The following is a 21,477-nucleotide window of genomic DNA, read 5'->3' as shown; positions in this document are numbered from 1 at the left end:
AATTCCAATTGAGCTGCCAGATCATGGCAGCCACATGAGTGATCTCAGGTGACACCAACAGAAGAATTTTTCAGTTGAGCCCAGCCCAAATTGCTGACTTGTGCAATTGTGAGCAAATAAAATTGTTGCTTTAAGCAATGAGGGTTTTTTTTTTTTCCACAGCAAACGATATCTGAAAGAATTAGCATATATTTATCTCATAGAATTGTTTACTGTTCTGTTTAATTTCTGTCTTTCAGCAAGTTGTAAGTCAAAAAACCTCAATGCTTTGAGATCAGTGTATATGCAACCAATCATTTCAGTTATAATACTTACCCACAGATTTTACTGGGTTGACTCTTCCACTGAGTTGAGTCCTCTTAATTCCACTGAGTCTTCTAGTAGAGACATACAATGGACACGGGAAATTTTCCTTCTTTAAGAATGGAGTCCACTGGTATACAAATGGTGCATATATAGAAACTCTGCTGAGGTGAGCCAGAGAAACAAGAGTATTTCAAAAGTTACCTATGATAAACTAAAAAAAACAACAAAAAAAGAGAAAAGTTAATTTGTAGGGGGGTTGATGACAATTCTTACAGGTTTTATAAATAACAATCCTTGAAAGAACACAGCTTAAAAAAATGAAGAAATTCTTTCCAGACGCAACAGTAAAACATTTTCTGAGGTCATTGATTTGTGCACATATAATGATTCAGGAGGATGGTGGGAACTAAAATTTTGAAACATACCCTGGTGGTGTAGTTGTCTGCATTTTGGCCTCTCTCGAGGAAATCGCCATTCTGATCACAGACAATCTTCTTTAAGTTAAACATTTCATTCTCTTGGGTGTTTGTTGCTAATGGAGACAGAAGTACCAGTCTCATCTGGATTCAATACATTTCCCACACATATTCATCAAGTACACTATTTTCTCAGCAGAAGTTAAATTTTAACAGTTTTTTTTTGTGACTTTTGACACATTATCACTTACAAGGGACCTTCCTTCAGGAGACTGTACAGAGAGACCTTGTACAAAATTTGGCTGTGTCTGGTTCACAAATAGATAAACAGATGTCATTTATAGATTTTTTGCTAACAACAACCAAATGACATCATGCACATCATGTGTTTGTCACAACAAAGTTTCTCTTGTTTTCTTCTCTTTTCTAACCAAGTTGTATTTGACATGACCATGTATCAGAATGCTTCTGCTGCCTCCTCACTTTCTGTCAATAAATACATATGTTTAAATACTCTGGGACACATGTGCCCTTCACAAAGCAAAGCAACATTTAGAGAGGATTAGTAAGCCTCTGAGATGCTATACTTCCCCCACATCTCTACCTTACAATTTGTTTTTTTGAGCTTTAATACATGAACTCCCTTGACAGGAATGATGAGGACAGTAAGAGTTGACAGATTAAAGCAGGATAATTGGGAGGTGGTGTAGACTTTATTGTTGAAAGTTAAAATGATATAGTAAAAAGAAAATGGGCTTTGGAACCAAACCTGGATTTGAATCTGTATGTGGGTTTCCTTTCTACACGGAGTTCAATAGATGATTCAAGCAAATGACTTAGTCTCTTTGATCCCCCTTTTTTCACCTAGATAATAAAGGGGGGGCACCTACCTTGAAAGTTTGATCATGAGGATTAAATTCTATAACAAAGAAAATGCACCTCTGGCATTTAGTATATGATCAGGAAATGTAAATTACCTTTACTACTTTGAAAGCATACAGTATCGCTTCTTGGCCTTTTGGCTAAGATCAAGTGAATGCAAAGAGTTGCTTAATATTAAAAAAATAACAATATGAGAAATTATTTTCATTCTCTCTATAAGCACAAATGATACAACTCTAAGAAAATATTCACCAATGATTACTGTTAATTTACAATGTCACATCTCCATTTGTCTTTTTGCATAACCTGCATGTTCTGCCAATATTTAAGCCATAAGCCATCCTGAATATTTCACAGTGGCCTGAATGTGTTTGGGCCAGAGTTAGGCCTACTGTGCAGCATGCTTTTTCTACACTGTGCAAAAAAAACAGGGAATAAGCCAACACACATGCAGAAAGTTTGCTACATGGCAAGGGCTAAACTAGGAGCGTCCACATTTCTAACCTCATTTAATCCTCATAACAACAGTGGGAGGCCCATGTTAACCCACATTTACAGTTGAGGACAATGCCGTTCTGAGAGGTTCAACAACTTGCTCATTATCACACAGACCCTATTTTAAAATCCAGATAGTGTCTAAATTTTTCTTTTGTTCACAGAAGCATGGTATGATTAACAAAGCTTCCAATAAACAAATTATTCTTGGAGATTAACACTTTCTATCTTGCAGTGCCATGATATGTTAGATTTTGAAATAATTTTAGAAATTGTCTATATTACTTTATCATTTTTGAGTTGTAATAAATGAGACAATTGATAGGTACTAGCTCAGGATTATATCAGGGCTAGAGCTCAAGTGTCAAAAATCCCAGAAAAAAGTAGAAGGAAAACAAAGCACATGGTATAATTTTTCACCTACTTTAATTTTAGTCTCCGTTTTACAGAGAAGAACCTCTGTAATACTTTGAGCCCTTTTGAATTATAGAATCACAGAATGCTAAATATGGTATGATGGAATTTGAGTGGTCATTTAATCTAAGCGCTCACATCTTTCAGATCTGGAAAAAGGAGTTCCAGTAAGGAAAAGTCACTTGTTTGTATCACCAGCTAGAAGTAACAGTATCATGGATATAAATAATACCTTTTAATTTCTAGTCCTTTGTTACTTAAATTATACTCTCCTATCCCTTTCATTAAGCCCTGATATTCGGCCTATAAGACAAAGACTTCATGGTAACTGAAGTCCAGCACATCAAAGCATTTTTTTCAACTAAACAAACTCTGACAGTCCTTGAAGGAAAAATTCAAAGTTGATAAAAAGCTGGAAGGTGTCCTTTATGTTTATATCTTTCACTGTATTAGTTCAAGCATGCTAGGCCAAAGTAATAGATCAAGATGTATAATAATTCAAATACCGTAGAAATATATATTTTTTTCATTTAACATTCCAGGATGTTCATATCTTTCCAATTGTCCAAGATGGATGACAAAGTGGTAGATAATGGACGTCAAGGAGGGACTCAGTTCCATGTCAAGGATCTGAGTTAACAGCATCTCTCCCATTTTTAACACAGAGCTACCATGGTCACCACAGAGCTTATGTCCACCCAATTCAGCCAGGGCAGAAAGCACATAAGATGTCATTATGGGAAAAGCATGGCAGTGGAATTCATTACCTTCTTGCTTTCCAGCATCTAGAATTGTCACATGACCACATCTTCAAACAAGGCAGGAAAACATCATCTAACTGTGTTCCTGAACATGAGAAAACAGATTTGGGTGAATATTTATTACACTTCTGTAGGGCATTAAGATCCATTTTTTTGGATCCAAGTATGTTTCTTTTTTTCTGAATATATATTTTCTGAATCTTTGTGGGCCTTGTAGTATGTGACTTGCTCTGCTTAAGGATGTCTTTCTCAATATATGTTTAAATATTTTTCAGGATATTGTACTTCTCTCAGCATATATATGTACTGTTTTTTCTCCGTGCCTATCTTAATATGTGAACATGGCTCCTTCTGACATATATATATATATATATATATATATATATATATATACACTTTCTTCAATTCGGAAAATAGGTTTTGTTAAATACAGGAAGCTGTAGGGATTAAATGATTGTCAAACAGTAACTGAATCTCTAATAAGACCTAACCGCCATTCGTGGACTGTTGAAGCATATCACAGATTGCTTTCCTACATTTGTTGAATTTTAAGCATTATAAAACCTGTCTTTTGCTAATAAGAACCTATCAGTGCAGCTCATTTGCATAATGAAGCTAAATATGCAGTTAATTTGCACATATAAAAATGTATTAAAAAACATTTTCCCTTGCACACTGGGGGGGCTGTTAAGTTGCACAAATAAGAAACTTTAACTCAAAGACAACCAGAAAAGCCCATGGATATACAACCAGGACTAATTGGTATTTGGTTTATAGCTACATGCTGACAACGATTAAGCTAATTATAATACGCATGGTGCTAAATTGCTATCTTTTTCATACATTTTCTTAAACAGCAAGAACTCCAGAGAGGTTCTGGTTCAAAGTCTAGTTATTCTAAACAAGAATAGCGTTGAGATCATTTTTGCAGTTAAACAATTAACATGCTTCAGCACAATTAATGTAATATTCAGAAAAAACATTACATTTTATAATAAGGAAATCAAGTAAAGACATATTTAGTTGGGTAAACACTAATGAAGTGTCCAAATGTTTTTGTCATATTTTGAACCTGAAAAATTGAGGTGTCAGTAATGAATTCTAAGGTAACGTTTTGAGAGAAGACAAGAGAAAATTTGTTCTGGAAGGAATAGGGTCAGTATGTATTGACCATATAACAGAAAAATAAGAATCGATGCCAAGGACCTTTCATTCTTTCAAAGAGAGTTGGACCAAAATAGAGATAGTGGTAGAAGAAGATTGCAAATTAAAACATTATGTTGCAACACAGATAATAATTGTCCTTTGAGCTCCAGAGAGTAAAGCTAAACACCACCAAGACCCTTGTAAACTTTCAACCTGTAAGTAGTTCATTCCAAAGTCATTAATGAATCCATTCCATAATGTTCTATTATTTAGATTTATTGAAACCATATGTGAGTTCTAATCTATTCAAACTACTGAAATTTACCAGGAACGGAAAAGGAAGAATTTTCTCTATAACCCTTTTTGGGATGAAATGTTTTTCAGTAATTGAGTTGCTAGCTTTACCATATAGTAACTTCCCTCTAATAAATATCCAGAACTGGGTGTTTTCTCTTTCCTATAAATGTCTGAGCATAAAAACTTTAGTTATGCAAATGATTATTGTGAATAAATGACTTTATTGATATCGGGGTTACAGAGTACAAATGAAAGGGGCTGGGACTTCACTGGCAGTCCAGTGGTTAAGACTTCACCTTCCAATGCAGGGGGTGTGGGTTCGATCCCTGGTCGGGGAGCTAAGTTCCCGCATGCCTCTCGGCCAAAAAACCAAAACATAAAACAGAAGCAATATGGTAACAAATCAATAAAGACTCTAAAAATTGTCCACATCAAAAAAAAAATTCTTTAAAAAAAATAAATAAAGTAATTGAAAGGGGCTATAAAATTCAGTTGTGGAGAAAGATTCAAAGAATTTATAAATTGCACAGCCTTTCACTGACTCCTGACATGTTTTCTCAGACCCCAAGTGATCATTTATTTGATGACAAAGAAATTCAGAATTTTAGGAAAGATGTGTAAAAGGATTAAATTAGGCATGATAGAGAGTTCCCCGTTTCCCCAACCTTCTACCCTTACTTTCTTCCATTTTTCCCCTTCCTTCTCTGCCCTTTGTCCTCCCCCTCTCCCCCTTTTTTAGTTTTTGCTACTGTCTGCCTCTTGAAGATTGACCACCCAACAAAACACAAGGCTTACAAAGAATGGCTCTCAGAAGAAGTATGCTGGCAGTTATTGGGATGGAATTGTACCAGTGTTCCTAAGAAAGAGGCAGGAAGAAACAGAATTATCTCCAGCTGCTGTAACCACAATTTTGGGAGTAGTTGAAGACAAAAAGTGTAACCTGAGCCAAGCCACAAGGACACGTACTGCTCTCTTCCCCAGACCCTATAAAACTCCACTTTTACTTCAACTTGGAGAGTTACCTAGTCTTCATGTGTTCCCTCATGCACATTAACTGAATAAAGTCTTTATCTTCTCTTTGATGCCCCTAAATCATTTTCTTTAGACAGATGTTTGGGCCAGGAGGAGATGGCATGTTTTTTCATTTTTGTTTTTTTTTCCTTTCCTTTGACCCTTGCCTACTTTATATAAGCCTTGGGGCCCTGCAAACTTGTTTGGTTAGCATGTTTGACTTAAGAGTTAGTTTTAAGTTTATATGTGCTTACAATTATCAAGTTATGAATGTTGAAACTATTGAACAGTAATTTACCTATGGCATATTATCAATAAGGTTATGAGAATTAGCTTATTGTTTCTCTAATGTTACTTGAGTAGTAATTATTTATTAACAATTCAAAACTGCAATAATATCATCAGAAAGAAAAATCTAGAATAAAGAAAACACATAAATGACTTTTACGTCATGAGTAAAACAAAAAACAAAAGTAACTCAGTTCATTTATAAATGAATCTGTGTAAAATATGTGGAAAAATATAGAACTAAATTTAGGAAGCAGTAACATTTTAGCACCACCTGTACTGCTTGGAAAAGTAAAGAGAAGCAAGAGTTAAGGAAAAGGACTTGAGAAAATTTTATTTTGCACACAAAGTTCCATACAGTTTAGGAATGTTTAGTGAGCATCATCAGTGGTTACCAGGTGAAACGTATTTAGTGACACTTAGTGTCTCTTTCATCCTACAAGTTATGGACAAATCAAAACCCAAAACTCACAAGAGCAAACTCTGTATCACACACAGATAATGACATAATCATTAATATTTAATATACTTAAGTTTGTCCACAGGTAGGCATTGCACTTTGGAACACACTAGAAATGATTAATTGTATAATCCCCATTTGAGGGATGATATAATTGAGAGAAAGGGGATAGTAAGTGGCTTGCACAAATTCTGCAATTAGTCTGCAGGGGAATTAGTACTAGAAGTCAGATTTTGTGACAATTACAGACATACGATTCAGCTCTTGTAGATAAATATAGTATGAAACCAGATAGCCTCAACAACCAAGAAATTTTTAAAAAATTATGTAACGTCCTGACTATCATAGTTTTGATATTTAAATCTAGTACAAGCATCAGGACATAAAGGATTTATGGTCTGCAAAGAAAACAACCAGACTGGATATATGCTCAGTGAAATTTACTACATTTGGCAAATTATCAGGAGGAAATAGTCCCTCTACTTAACATAAGCTTTGTGTGCTATCTGCTGGTATTACTGAGAATGTGGTCTGGCAAAATATACTACTATTATTATAGATGAAAATCATGTGAGTATAGTCTACTTTCTTTTTCTATTCAACCACTTGTATTATGTTGCAGAGCGCCATAGAGAGCTACTAATAGAAGAGCCCTATTTGGCTGTGTGTTTAGATGACATGCTAGTCAAAGGTATATCTGAGTTGGAACACCTGGCAAACTAGAGGAGATTCTAAAGCATCCTTCTAAGGCATATTTACATCTCAGAACAAAAATTGTGAGCTTCAGGTCCCCAGAATGTATTCTTTGGGCAGCTGAATCATTTCTATTGCAATTTGCTTAAGCAAAATTAAATTAAACCTCAAAATTTTAATGGTGGTAGAGGTGAAAAAGAGAGATGAAGAAATAATTACAATTAATGTTTTAAATTTACTTAGGCAAACATTTTTACTTGATCTTTTAGCAACACATATTAGTACAGCTTAGGCATATTGTAGAAATATTCTACTGGAAGAGGCTACAGTGAATTAAATAAGGTCCTCAAATTGCCTATATTCATGGCAAAATCTTTTCATTTATATTACTCTATGCTCCAATTTATAGGTATACTCGAAGCAGAAAATTAAAATTCGTCTTAGACAATTAGACAAATTGAACACAATGTTTTTGTGTTCTTAATAATGAACTAAGGCACTTATTTTAAGGATCTAAAAAAATTCTTGTAAGTAATTCTGAACAGACAGCATTTAGGAAAACTAGGTTCTAGTTTAAACTAGATTGGAAGTTTGCAGGTGACCTCATGCAAGTGTAAAATTTATTGACAGGACTTACATGGCTAGTAGGAAAAAGGCAAAGTAGCCCTGGAAGTTTCAAATATCTGAGATTTCTCATTGTTTATGTATTTTCTAGACTTGGTGGGAGAGATTGATAATCCTTCCATACTTTTTCTATCAGTGAGGACAATTGGGTATAAAGTATTGAATTCCCTCCCCTTCTATATTAACCAGTAGAGCACACACTAAAAGCTAATATATCTCTTTTATGATTCATGTAGGCCCATTGGGGTGGGGCAGGATTCAAATGCTTCTCCTCTCACTAACTGGGAGCCATTGACTTGAAGAGCAGACAGACCTCTTGCCAAGTGGAAAAAAAAAATGTTTTCCTTTTCTCAGTATAGTTGGAAGGTAAGTTAATATCTATCCTGACAGATGTGCTTACTTTAATAGTCCCATTTGTTAAAGCAAGTAGAAGACCAGAGTTGCACTGGTGAGAATTTTAATCAGGAAATGCTAATTGTAAGCCTTACTTCCTTCATCCATGGGGCTGATGTCCATAGTCAAACTTCATTGGGTAGTGATGGATATCATTATCATTTAAGCAAACTTGAGCCTACAGGACATTGACATGGTGTAATGTATGTGGGTACTACTACTACTACTACTAAAAATAATAACAAACATTGTGCTTATTTCATGACAGACACTCTTCAGGCATTTGTATATAACAGTTTGCTTAATCTTCACAACCATCTAATGATAGAGGTACTACTACTATACTCATTTCAAAGATAAAGAAATGTGAGCAGAGAGGTTAAATTAACTTGCCAATGGCCTCAGAGTGGTAAAGCCAGGAAATTCAGGTAAGCAGTTAGGAGCCTGAGTCTATGCTCTTAACACTCTGCTACGTAAAAATATAATAATGGTGATGAATAGGAGTGAGATTTGGAGGGAAAGATCTGAAGCAAGAGGTTCTTTGAGAAGGTACATGCACATAAAAAGGTGAAGAGACTAAAGATTAGAGGAGGTACCCATGGAAGGCTTCCTTTTTTATGGAAGTCCTCAGTATTTAGACTCCTTCCATATTTAGACTCACAAAAAGTCAAGATGTTATGAATTTTTGGTAGAATTTCAAGATTTTCCAGCTTATATGGAAACTCCCTTTTGAAATTATCTTAACCTTCAGTAAATAAATGCACATGCGCATCAAAATCTTGTATGTTGGCCTTGGGGAAACAAAAAGGACAGTACATTGTACTCTATATCCTCCCCAAATCAGGCCAGTGGGATAGCACCCCATCATGTGGACCATGACATGAGTTTCTCCTGGTCATGGAGAGTAGCAAACAACAGCTCACTGCAAAGCTAGATCTGGAATAGAATAGCAACATTAATGAAAAAGCAACAGGAAATGACAACATCAAATCTTTCCTTTTTTCCCAAAGATTAGGGGAACAGAGGGAGCTCTGGGCTATGCATATTAGGGAAATGTGTTACATAATATTTTTGTTAATTAAACCACAAATACTAGGCACTAGTAAGTGAGCTCATCCTGCATTTTTGGTATTTTTAGGGGTTCTGGTAAATAAGGGGAATAGACATGCTCTCTAAAATTCATTAACTATGTACATTTATTAAAAATTTCCAGATACATTTTTATAGAATTCATTAATTTTTTTACTGTAAGTTAAATGTAGATAATCCTGTATATACCCTACCTACTTCACAGAGTTGAATTTAGTTTAGTTTCATTCAGTTTTGCTTTGTTCAGAATAAAATGAGATGCTATAAATGCTAGGGCACATAAATGTAAGTATACTATAAATGACAGTGAGCTGGCAATACTTCAGAGATCATTTTATTGTTCTTCATTGGTAAGCTTTGATATACCGAACTCAAACATAAACACAAGAAGATTTTTTACTTTGAATCAAAGTTATTTTTGATGTAAGAAACAGAATATTACTTTAGCTTGTCCACAATAAGATCCATGCACAGGAAGGGAACTAGGTTATCTCATAGAGCACAACAAGGGATAGTCTTCATAAGAGACAGAACTAGGAACAAAAAAACTCCAAGAACAAAGTCAGGTCTCTTCTCTCTTCAAAGTTTCTTTGCTGTCTGCTTCATCTCTTTTTTTGAAGCAAGCTTTGTAATACATGGCTAGCCCTAGTGTGTACCAGGTCCTTCCATCAGATGACCAATGTAAGCTGAACAATTAATTTTACATTTAATTATAAATGTACAGGAAAGATTATTTGGTTGGCCCGAATTGGTGGAGGTATTATCCCTTGGTCAATCAAATGTGATGGGTGGGAAGGTGGGAGTTGGGCATTATATAAGGTCATATTGGAGAAACTTGATGTAGAAGGACCATCCCTGAGTGGCAACATTCAAAAAAAACATGGGGTACGCCACAGATTGAGCAAGCATTCTGAACAATAACAATGAAACCTAGAAATTATTTCTGAAAAAAAATCTTTCTCTCTTTACACACACACACTCACACACACACACACACACACACACTCATAAACACATATGGTATTGGTGAGCAGGGGTGGGGTCAATTACATTAGACTACGTAAATTTTTCTTTTTACTACCTGACTATATATGCTCCCTTGAAACCAGGAGTTAGACATCTATTAATGTAGCCTCAGTTTATAGCTGCATTTAAAATAATAATAACAGTGGCCTATGGTAGATTAAAAATTTGTTCATCAAATATTCACTCTGTTCCTCTTCATTTCCATGATAGGAACACATATCCTATCCCACTGATGTTGGGCTTGTCTGTGACTTGTTTTACAGTGGGATATTAGCAGACAACATATGAGCAGGGGCTTGGTATATGCTTATGGAGGTGGGCTTGTGCTCCTGCTTTTGACAGTGAGGAGTTTCTACTTTGGTACCTATGATTCAAGGTGATGAGAGACATAAAGATTTGGACCCAACCCACAGCTTGAAATCAAGCCCAGAGGAGCCCAGCAAAGATTGGCCAAACCCAGCTATGCTACAAGCGTGTGAGGAAGAAATAAATGTTTGTTATTGAATGCTACTGAAATTGTGTGATGTTTGTTAGTCAGTGAAAAAATTACTGATACACAGCCTACTTACCATATACTAGGCATATTATTTCATTTCACTGATTACCCACCTTACACTGTGGGCTCATATTAACTTTGTACTAAGTTAAAAGCCTATTGAATACTTTAAACTCATCTGCTTTAAATGTGTTATTACGTGCATTATCACTATGCCTCTTTTTTTCTCTCTTTTTAGGTTGACTAAAAGTCATTCTGAGTTCAAATTCTTGTTATGTCCAAGAAAGGGTTTACTATATTTGTAGTTGAAATGCATTCAATCCTAATTCGGAATTAATAACCTATTAATTATCTATCCATATCTCTATTTCAAACACTGAAAATTTTAAACAATTATGGGTAAGGTTTGTAAATAATAGAAAAATGTTAGGTAGAGGGAACTTTTAAACACTTTTTCTGTGGTTCTTTCTCTACTTACTGCTTCCTGGCTCATGACTTTCTTTGATGGTTAACCTAGATTTGTCTGGTAGTCGAAGATGTACTGACCTTCAGAGGTAGAACAACTGATTCACCACTTTTATGTTTTACAGTAATTTTTAAAATGCCTTTCTAAGGAAAATAACTTCAAAATCAGCTGTATCAAAGAAAATAATTTCACGGGGAGATTTTACAAATAATACATTACATCTCAAATTGGTGCAACATAACTAAATAAATTTAGGTTATACTGGATTTTTGCTTAGTGGAGAGATCATTTAAAGCACTATCTAGGGTAATTTTAGTAATATTTTATTTCAGGAATTTTTGTATTTAAACAAGGAGAGTAACAATAAGGATTAGTGATTTTTCACAAAGACATGCTTCTCTAACAGGCACAATGAGTTTTCTCTACACCTTACCTGCAATCCTCTTGAACTTGATGTTTAGAAATCCTTGAAGAAAATCACTTGTGTTGGGCATTCAAAAAAATAATATGAATTTCCTTATTAAAGAAGATTTGACCTAATTTTTAAATTTAAGGGTGAGCCTAAAGGTAGAAGAAGTCAGTATAGGGAGAAAAAAAAAAAAAAGTGCTTTGCAATTAAGTATTATTGATAGTGCACACATTCTTTTCTAAATGCATTCAAGAGAAACAATGATATTTTCATTTATTCATTTACATGCTCACCCAATCACACATAAAGCCATACAGATATATGTGTCTGAAAGATCAATTCTTAACATCTATGTCTTTCCAACAGTATCTGACTATTAGGGAACTACAACTCCCTTGTAGTTGCTGGGGAAGCAATGACAGAACTCAAGCCAGGAATCAATTAAACTAAGGAGACTCTTCCATATCTTTGTTTTCTGGGAAGAGAACAGGTGTTTAATAATTTACATAAATTATGCAAAATCTAAAGCATTTACAGTAACTAGACACTTAGCAACAGACATGAATGAAGAGGTAAATTGGCTGATGATGTTCTATTATATCAGTGCCTGCTAGCACTGCTATTGTTATGGGTCTGTCAGCATTTCCATTATAAACACTATTTTTCAAGGTTTATATTTCAGTCCTAAAATCTACCTTAATGTTGTGTGTGTGTGTGTGTGTGTGTGTGTGTGTGTGTGTGTGTGTGTGTGTTTAGGACCATAGTAGACATGGTCCTGGCCTGGTAATATATTTTATTTGTAAACTAAATATTTTGTATGTGTGAAAAATTCTTTGAATTATACTTAAATTTTGGAAACCAGTTAGTAACTGAATTTAAACTCTTTTGTTTAACTAATACTCAGAAATGACTCCAATTGAAGAATATGCTTTAAAGATTATTTAAATTCTGCAGCATAAATTTGAATCTTTGGATAATGTTGCATGAACTGCACTGGAGACTTTATCTTCTTAAAACAGTATAGTTGATAATTTCAATCAATAAAGAGGTTTTTTTTAGAATTTTCTATGTGCTTTGTCATATGCTAAATTCAGTAAGGAATACAAAGAATAAAACTACAGTATCTGCCTAAAATAAGCAGTCACCTTAGTTGGGAAATAAAATATAGACCATTCTAACAATAAACGAAAATGATAGCTGTTTATATAACTACATTTTATGCTGATACAACAATAGAATGTTGAATTATTTGTCGTAGTAGAATGAACTGCTTCAGTATAGGTTTTTTCCACCCTTGTAAATAAGTAAGTTGGCCAATACAAGAACTTTTAAAGCTCAAATTCACAACTAATATGCTGCTGAATTCTTGCCAGATATGTGGGAGCCTTAAAAATCCCTGGATAAATAAGCCTTTAGGAATAAGACACTTTTTGTTCCCTGATATGATACTGAAGAGTTTTAAAATTCCCTTAACTTTACATGTTTTAGAGAAGGAAAACCTATCCCATGTGTCCTGGGAATTTTAAACTCATTTAACAAAGATAAAACCCTAGTGAAATTCAACTCTTCAGCTGCTCTCTACCTGTCCCTGTACAGCCAAGCAGAGCTAGAGTAAAACACACAACCCTCATGACTAGTCTCAGCCAGGCATCACAAAATGCATCCCGAGTCTCTTAATTTTCCCGCTCTCAGGACTGTTTCCCGGTTCTTTTTTCCAGCCTCAACACCTCCTCCCTCATCCTCACTCTCAAGAAGAAGCTTGCTTCCTTCCCTCTTCCGTGAGAGACTTCAAGCATTCAGATAATGACGGCTACCCACAGCTAACCTCCTACAAAGCCTCTGCACTTACAACACACTCTGCTTTCCTACTTGGTTCTGGAAATGAATAACATTATATCTACTTAAACCAATCCCCTCCCCGTGTACACTAGCTTCAGCCCCCTCACACCTTCTCAAAGAAATAGCTCCAGCAAGTCTCCGTTCTAGCTCCTGCATCATCTTATTTTTCATACTCTGCTGGAAATCACCATTACAATATACACATAAAGTTATTTCAGCCATAAAAAAATCAAAGCCTCTTTCTTCATCTCTCATCTACCACCAGCTACTTTTACAGGAACACTCAAGGATTGTCTCAAGTTACTGCTATGCAGTCCCCTTTTCCTGTTCTCTATATTATCTATTAAATGTGACTGAATATGTCTTTAGCATACACTACTCCAACAAAATTGCCCTCAGTCCTGCCACTATGGCCTTTTAGCTGCCAAGTCCAATAGCCAAATTTTAATACTAACTGGAACTCTCAGGGGCCTTTGATCCAGCTGATCATTCCCTCCTTATTCTTTTTTCTTTTTTCATGAAAAGGCATTTTATTTTAAATACAGCAGTGTTCCTCCTTCTTGATACACTTTCTCCATTTGATTTTCAGTATACCACACTCTCTGGGAGTTCCTCCTACTTCAATTTTTGTCATCATTTTTAATTCTTCTTTTTCTTAACCTCTCTTGCCCAGTCTTATCCAGTCTTCAGGTAAGATCTATATGTGAATGATGCATAAATTATATCTCCAGCCCAGACTTCTGTTCTAAACCCCAGACTCATGTATCTAACTGCCTACTTGGTTTCTCCATCCAGTTGTCTAAGACAATGCATATTCATCATGTGCAGAATGAAATTCCTGACCATCTTCTAATATTTAGAATTCTCACAGCCTTTCTCATTTCAGTTGATGGTAATTCTTTCCTCTACTTGTCTAGAGAGAAAGTTGTGAAATCATATTTGATTCCTTGTTTCTCTCATACCACACACACACACACACAAATCCATTTCACTCTATTTTCAAAATGTATCCATAATCTGACAACTTTTAACCACCACTACATTTCAACTGCTATCACTGTGGGTCGAGCCATCACTAATTCTTACCTGGATTACTGCAATAGCCTCTGACCTGGCTTCTGTGTTTGCTCACTTAAATCAATTCCCAGCACACAGCCAGACAGATTTTTTTTTAAAATGTAAGTCAGATGATGCCATCCTTCTGCTTGAGACACTGAATATATTCTCACTTGATATAAAGCAGGGCCAAAGTCCTTAAAATGGCCTGTGAGATCCCACATGTCTGCCCCTCTCAGTCATCTCCTTTCACTCTCCCTCTTTTTCACTCTTCTCCAGCCATGCCCGCCTCCTTCTGGTTCTTGGAAAATGCTAGCCGTTCATGGCAGTGGGCCCTTTGCACTAACTATTCTACATTTCGGAACGCTCTCCCACTGAGTTATTTTCATTGCTCACATTTTCATCTCCTTTGAACTTTTGTTGAAATCTCACTATTTTAATGGGGCCTATCTGACACCTAATTAATACTACAACCTGGCGCCTACCTCCTAGCATTCTTGATCCCCTACTTTACTTTTTCTCTGAACATAGAACTTATCATCTTTTAATATATTTATTATAACATTTATTTTGGTTATTAGGGCTTTGTCTCCTCCAACAGAATGTAAGCTCTGTGAGGATGAAGGTCTTTATAATATTTACTGATGCATTCCAAGTTCCAGATATAGTATTAGGTCATGTTATAAATAGCAAATAGATATTTGTTTCAATAAATTATGGAATTAAAAATGACATTGGGACAGAGAGTGTCTGTGTTTGGAATCACACATCATGAGAATCAAGTAGCCTAGAAATACCGAAAAGCACCCTCCTTATTGCAGAGAAAGCTTGCCTAAGAATAGTGCCCACGTGGTAGAAAGTTAAAACAGGAGACATGGGCTTCCCTGGCGGCGCAGTGGTTGAGAGTCTGCCTGCCGATGCAGGGGACATGGGTTCGTGCCCCGGTCCGGGAGGATCCCACATGCCGCGGAGCGGCTGGGCCCGTGAGCCATGGCCGCTGAGCCTGCGCGTTCGGAGCCTGTGCTCCGCGGCGGGAGGCCACAACAGTGAGAGGCCCGCATAATGAAAAAAAAAAAAAAAAAAAACCCTAAAAACAGGAGACATACTTCCAAGAGCATCAGGTGAGCACAGCCACGTAGCTGTACCCAAAGCCAGCAATCTCCTGGGTAACATGAGGGAAGTGAAACTAACAACTTGTCTTTGTCTTCCTTTTCTTCTCCTTCTTCCTCCTTCTCTTTCTCTTTCTCTTTCTCCTTCTCCTTCTCCTTCTCATTCTCTCTTTCCTCATCCTGCTTCTCTTCCTCTTTCTTATTTTAGTCTGAGATACATTTGTCACTGCTGTTAAAAGGTAATTTTCAAAAAAAGTAAAATCATGACCAGCCCAGAAATATAAAGATGAACATGAATAAAAGATCTTATTTAACTCATGAATAAGAAAGCTGATGAGACATTACAACCTACTCAAAGGTGAATCCAAAGAACAAACACATTTATAGATCAGGAATATTAAAATGAATGTGTAAATTGAGGCAAAACTAGCTTCTTCCACAGTGGATGAGGGAAGTGAATTGAACCTGTGAGACAGAATTTGCCTGTGCACAGCCAAGAATTATTTTGCATTTCTATCATTTAACTACAGTTTAGAGTTTTAAATAGCTCTCATATAATCTAATAATCCAGTGGAGTGTTTTGCAGAGAATGTAATTTTCCATGGACACCCAAATTTTCCCTATACTTCCAAAAATACCTTGGAATATCTGTCACACTGATAAAATAGATTAATTTTACATTAAATAACATGGATTAACACTTGTATAAGTTTTCTATTGCTGCTGTAACAAATCAGCACAAATTTAATGACTTAACACAAATTTAGTATTGTATAGCTCCAGAGGTCACAATTCCAAAGTGAGTCTCACTGGACTAAAATCAAGATTTGTCAGAGTGGTGTTCTGTTCTGGAGGTCCTAGGGGAACATGACCTTTCCAGATTATAGAAACTGCCTGCACTCCTTGGCTTGTGGCAACCTCATCTGTCCTCAAAACTAGCATGATAGCATCTTCAAATCTCTCTCTGACTCTGACCTCCTCTCCAGCCTCTCTCTTCCACTTTAAAGGACCTCTGTAATTACACTGGGCACAGACAGATAACTCTGGATCTTACTTTAAGGTCATTTGATTAGCAACATTAAGTCCATATGCTACCTTAATTCTTCTTTGCTGTGCAATATATTACAAATTCTGGGGATTAGGGAATGAACATCTTTGAGGGCCATTATTCTGCCTACCATAATACTAAATTAGAAATATTGAATCTTTACAGATTTTATCTAGTTACGATCAGAAATACTACTGTTCATTATAATCATATATAACTTTATGCTCTTCAAAATTAATCCCTAAACGAGAAAAGAAATGCACAGATTAGGTTATTTATTTACAAACAAATCTTAAGGCATCTCCAGTGCCCTCATATTTGTGTTCATAAAATGCAGGTATGCAATTTTGCTTCTGATTTAAGGAAAAACTCCCTTCACTTGCACCCTTGAAATATGCACATAAAAGTTCATTGCAAAACAATAATAATTTAAGATATCTTCTCCTCTTTATCTTCAAAAATAAAAATGCTCTAATTCTTTAAATCCCTAGCCCAACCCTTTGGACTGAAACAAAATAAACCACTTTTAAATGGGTTCATGTAATATGTCCCATTTCTCTTGTCTAATGATGGTAACATTATGTCCACACAAGCTCTCCTTGGCAGTTTTAGGAATCTTCTCAAGGTTACTTGAAATAAGCTATGTGAATTGGATGCACTTTTGTTATCTAACAAGCTTCAAGGATTAACAAACACCAGTCAATTAGTTCCATAATAGGTAGAATAAAGACCCAGGATACTTGAAACAATTTTTTTTTTTTTTCCTGTGCACTTACCTCATGAAAGGAGAAAATATGATAATTTTCCCTAACTCCAAAGCTGCCCTTCAGGTAGAGTTTGAGCTAGCAGAGCAGTTTTTTCCTCAAAACCTGACAGTGTCCGTAATGGAGATTTTTGATACCCTTCAGAAATTTTTGACTGTCCAAAATCCTAATTGCAGGCCCTAAAGTAAATTGTGGTCTACATGCTCTCTACTACTTTTACCTGTGCTTACCTCTGCAGCTGAAAGTCCCTCCAAGGCTTTAAAAACAGGTGAAAAGTAGGTAGAAGTAAAAAAAAAAAGCAAGGGGGCTTCCCTGGTGGCACAGTAGTTGCGAGTCCGCCTGCCGATGCAGAAGACACAGGTTCGGGCTTCCCTGGTGGCGCACTGGTTGAGAGTCCGCCTGCCGATGCAGGGGACATGGGTTCGTGCCCCGGTCCGGGAGGATCCCACATGCCGTGGGAGCGGCGGGGCCTGTGAGCCATAAGCCGCTGAGCCTGCGCGTCCGGAGCCTGTGCTCCGCAACGGGAGAGGCCACAACAGTGAGAGGCCCGCGTACCACAAAAAAAAAAAAAAAAAAAAAAAAAAGCAAAATCTGTGATTGATCACCATCAGTCCTTTGTCTTATGTACCTTTTAAAAATACAGTTTTAATAAATTTTTTGTCTGAAGCCAGAGAATATTATCTCTTTACCTTAAAGATCAGGAATGAAACATGAAGATATTATGTACTTTGTTTCTGCTAAAGCTTTAGGGCTTCTTCCCTAAATTTCCAAGACAGCAAAAACACTTCTTGGGAAACCCATTTGGAATCCAAATAGATTTTTTTCCTTCTTCCTCCAGAATGAAACATTATTTTGATGACATTATAAGTACATTAAGTAAAAAAGAGACATATATATGTATATGTGTGTGTGTGTATATATACATATATATATATGTATATATGTATGTATCAGTAAGAAAATAATGTAAATGCAGGAGAAGAAAACTTCATTTAACAATATTGCCTTTATAGCAAAGTGGTCAGGAAACTTGGAATTACCTTATATCCATTAGTGCATTAACATTGTCTTCTTATTTCTTTTTCCCCTTATTGGTTTCATTATGAAGAATTCTATCAACAGAGCTGCTGTAGGAATTGAAGAGGAGGATAAGAATTTCAAACTGTAGTTAATAAGTCAACATCAATATTTCAGTCTTCTCAAGTCCTTTCTGGAATAAGGCAGGATATAAATAAATGGTTAATGATTAAAAACACACACACACAAAACAACACCTCTATTTTCTTGAGTAAGGAAGAGCGGCAGTGAGAGCAAATGTCAACTTATTGAAGGCCCTTGCCCAGGAAAAGAGAAATAAGTGAGACTATTTATGTTATTTTATAGCATTCTCAAGGATGTACCATTCCCAATCTACTGGCTTATTCTCTATCTTTGTCCAAACTGACTTAGGTTTTTCTACACCTATATTTTGTATCTGGCTTCCATTCCTTTTATCTCCCTACCTTCTGTAATTGCATTTTTTTTTTTTTTTTTTTTTTTTTTTTTGTGGTACGCGGGCCTCTCACTGCTGTGGCCTCTCCCATTGCGGAGCACAGGCTCTGGACGCGCAGGCTCAGCGGCCATGGCCTACAGGCCCAGCCGCTCCGCGGCATGTGGGATCCTTCCAGACCGGGGCACGAACCCGCGTCCCCTGCATCGGCAGGCGGACTCTCAACCACTGCGCCACCAGGGAAGCCCAACTGCATTTTTTTTCAAGGGCCAATTCAAATTCTGCCTCCTCTCTAAAGTCTCCCCAACTGTGCGAGTTTGGGTTTCCTTTGAAGCTGAACCTGGGATACGAACTGAATGTATGAGACATATTTGGGAAGTCGTCCCACGAAGCATGGGTAGGCAAGTGAGAAAGGAAAGGGCGTGAGTTCATGCAGGATATGTTAATGATCAGGTACCTGTGTAGGCAACTGAAGCGCCATGCGTCTGGGCCATCTGGGAGATTGCAGAGAGCATGCCTCAGAGTTGCTCCACCTGGGGACGAGGAAGCTAAACCATAACCCCTCACTCATACCTGCCATTAGCTGAGGGCTGCTAGGCAATAGGGAGAAGATCATTAATTCCCTAGCCCCACCTAGGGAAGCAGTTCCAATTGCTACAATGGCAGTCCAGCTGCATACAGTAGGGAGCTATGGGGGAGAGGGTGTGGGAGTGGAGGCGAAGCATGATTCCTGAGAAAATATGGGCAGCACTATGACTATGTGATATGCCAACCAATGTCCCTAATTATTTGCAACTATGTCTGGGATTTGCATTATAGAAAGGCATACACACAGCTACATATACTCTTCTAATCTCTCCCCCTAGTAAAGCCAAGACAGCATAGCAGTAATGTCCAGAGCATGGCTTTATGGTCAGGTTGTTTGGCTGCAAAAGCCTGTCCAAAATGCTGTGTTACTTCGAGCTGGTTGTTTAAACACTTTGAGTCTTGGATTACCCATCCTTTCTGTAAAGCCTGAATGGTACTATTTTATTTCCAGGCATTGGGTTGATTATATGAAAATTATGCAAAAAAAACTTGGTAAAAAGTATACGTATGGCAAAGGCAAATAGCTTTCCTTTGACCTCTTTCTTATTCTTCATAGCCTCTTGGTTTTCTCAAAAGTTTATTGTGTCATGCACAGCCACAGAAGAAAACATGTATTTCAAGTCATTTAAGCAATGTATTTCTCTGTTTCTCTTCTCCAAATGACTCACTTTTCTATCACTCTCTCTCAACACCTTGTTTGTAATTTTCTTCTCTCCAATCAAGTGGAAACATTTAGAAGAATCTAACCTTAAAGGTATAATGGAATAAGGTTTTTAAAAATTCTACTCCCTCTTTTTACTCCATTCCTAATTCCTCTACACAGCACAAGTTGAATATCACCCACAAAGGGAACCAGAGAGTAAAAGGATTGGAAAAAATAAACTCTCGGCCCTGGGTTTGGAAGTCTTTCTAGGTCTTTCTCTGAGTATGGCTTCTTTGAACTCTCACTGTACCAATGTGGTAGGATAGCTTGGGGGTTTTCTTAGAGGCCCTAACGTACTTAGCAAGTAGGATCCTCATGAAAGACTCCAGGGACCTCGCTGTTTGTTTTCCTGGCAGTCTGTTAATTCTGTGAAAGCAGGGGCATGTTGGTTCAGTCGACTATGGTTTCTCTAGAACATTTTGCTTAGCATGTGATTTTTGGATTAATGAATTTGGGATCTAAGTATATATCCTATGACTTGTCAAAACTGTGAGACGTTGAGAAAATTTCCAAAATCTTCATTTGTAAAGTGAGATTATGGTACCTACCTTGAAAATTTATTGCAAAACTCTAAGGGGATAGTGCAAAATGCCTGGCATAATACACAATAGCAAGTTTGTGATAAACATTAGTTTCTTTCCTACACAGCTCTTAAGGCTGCTTCTAAAATAAGTAATGATATCGTTTTTTAAAAGTCACTTAAAATGTGGGAGAAACAAGAGCATCCCTGTAGGTGTGGAAGTGTTTTTGTTTGTTCCTTAAAACCTCCCGTGTTCTCTGCTGAATTTTAGTATAAAAAACCAGAAATGTCTGAGTGGAAGCACCATATGCTCTGCTGGCTTTTATTTTATTTTTCAAAAGATATCTCTTATCACATTAGTGCAAAGCCCATTTAAAAATGCTGCACAGAGCCTTTTTCAGTCTATAATGAATTGTTCAAAAAACATTTAAATGAGCTATTAAAGACAGAAGTTTGTTGAGTTGAATAAAAGCTATCCTTGGACATGTAGTTTCAACTGAGAAAAGTCTACATGGAAGTGTTTACTGGTAAATGTTTGATTATCCCCACCTGATGTGTCTCACCCCACGGTCACCACAGGGTAGATTATATAATATACATTGGTTTTGAAAACATGTAATCCATTCTCCTTTGCTCCAATGCTGTATTCTGTGCTGACACATTCAGCTAAAACCCTGTCTGATACATCA

This window comes from Phocoena phocoena, chromosome 1 (genome assembly GCF_963924675.1).
Source record: "Phocoena phocoena chromosome 1, mPhoPho1.1, whole genome shotgun sequence".
Lineage (NCBI taxonomy): Eukaryota > Metazoa > Chordata > Mammalia > Artiodactyla > Phocoenidae > Phocoena > Phocoena phocoena.
This window is presented reverse-complemented; position numbering follows the sequence as displayed.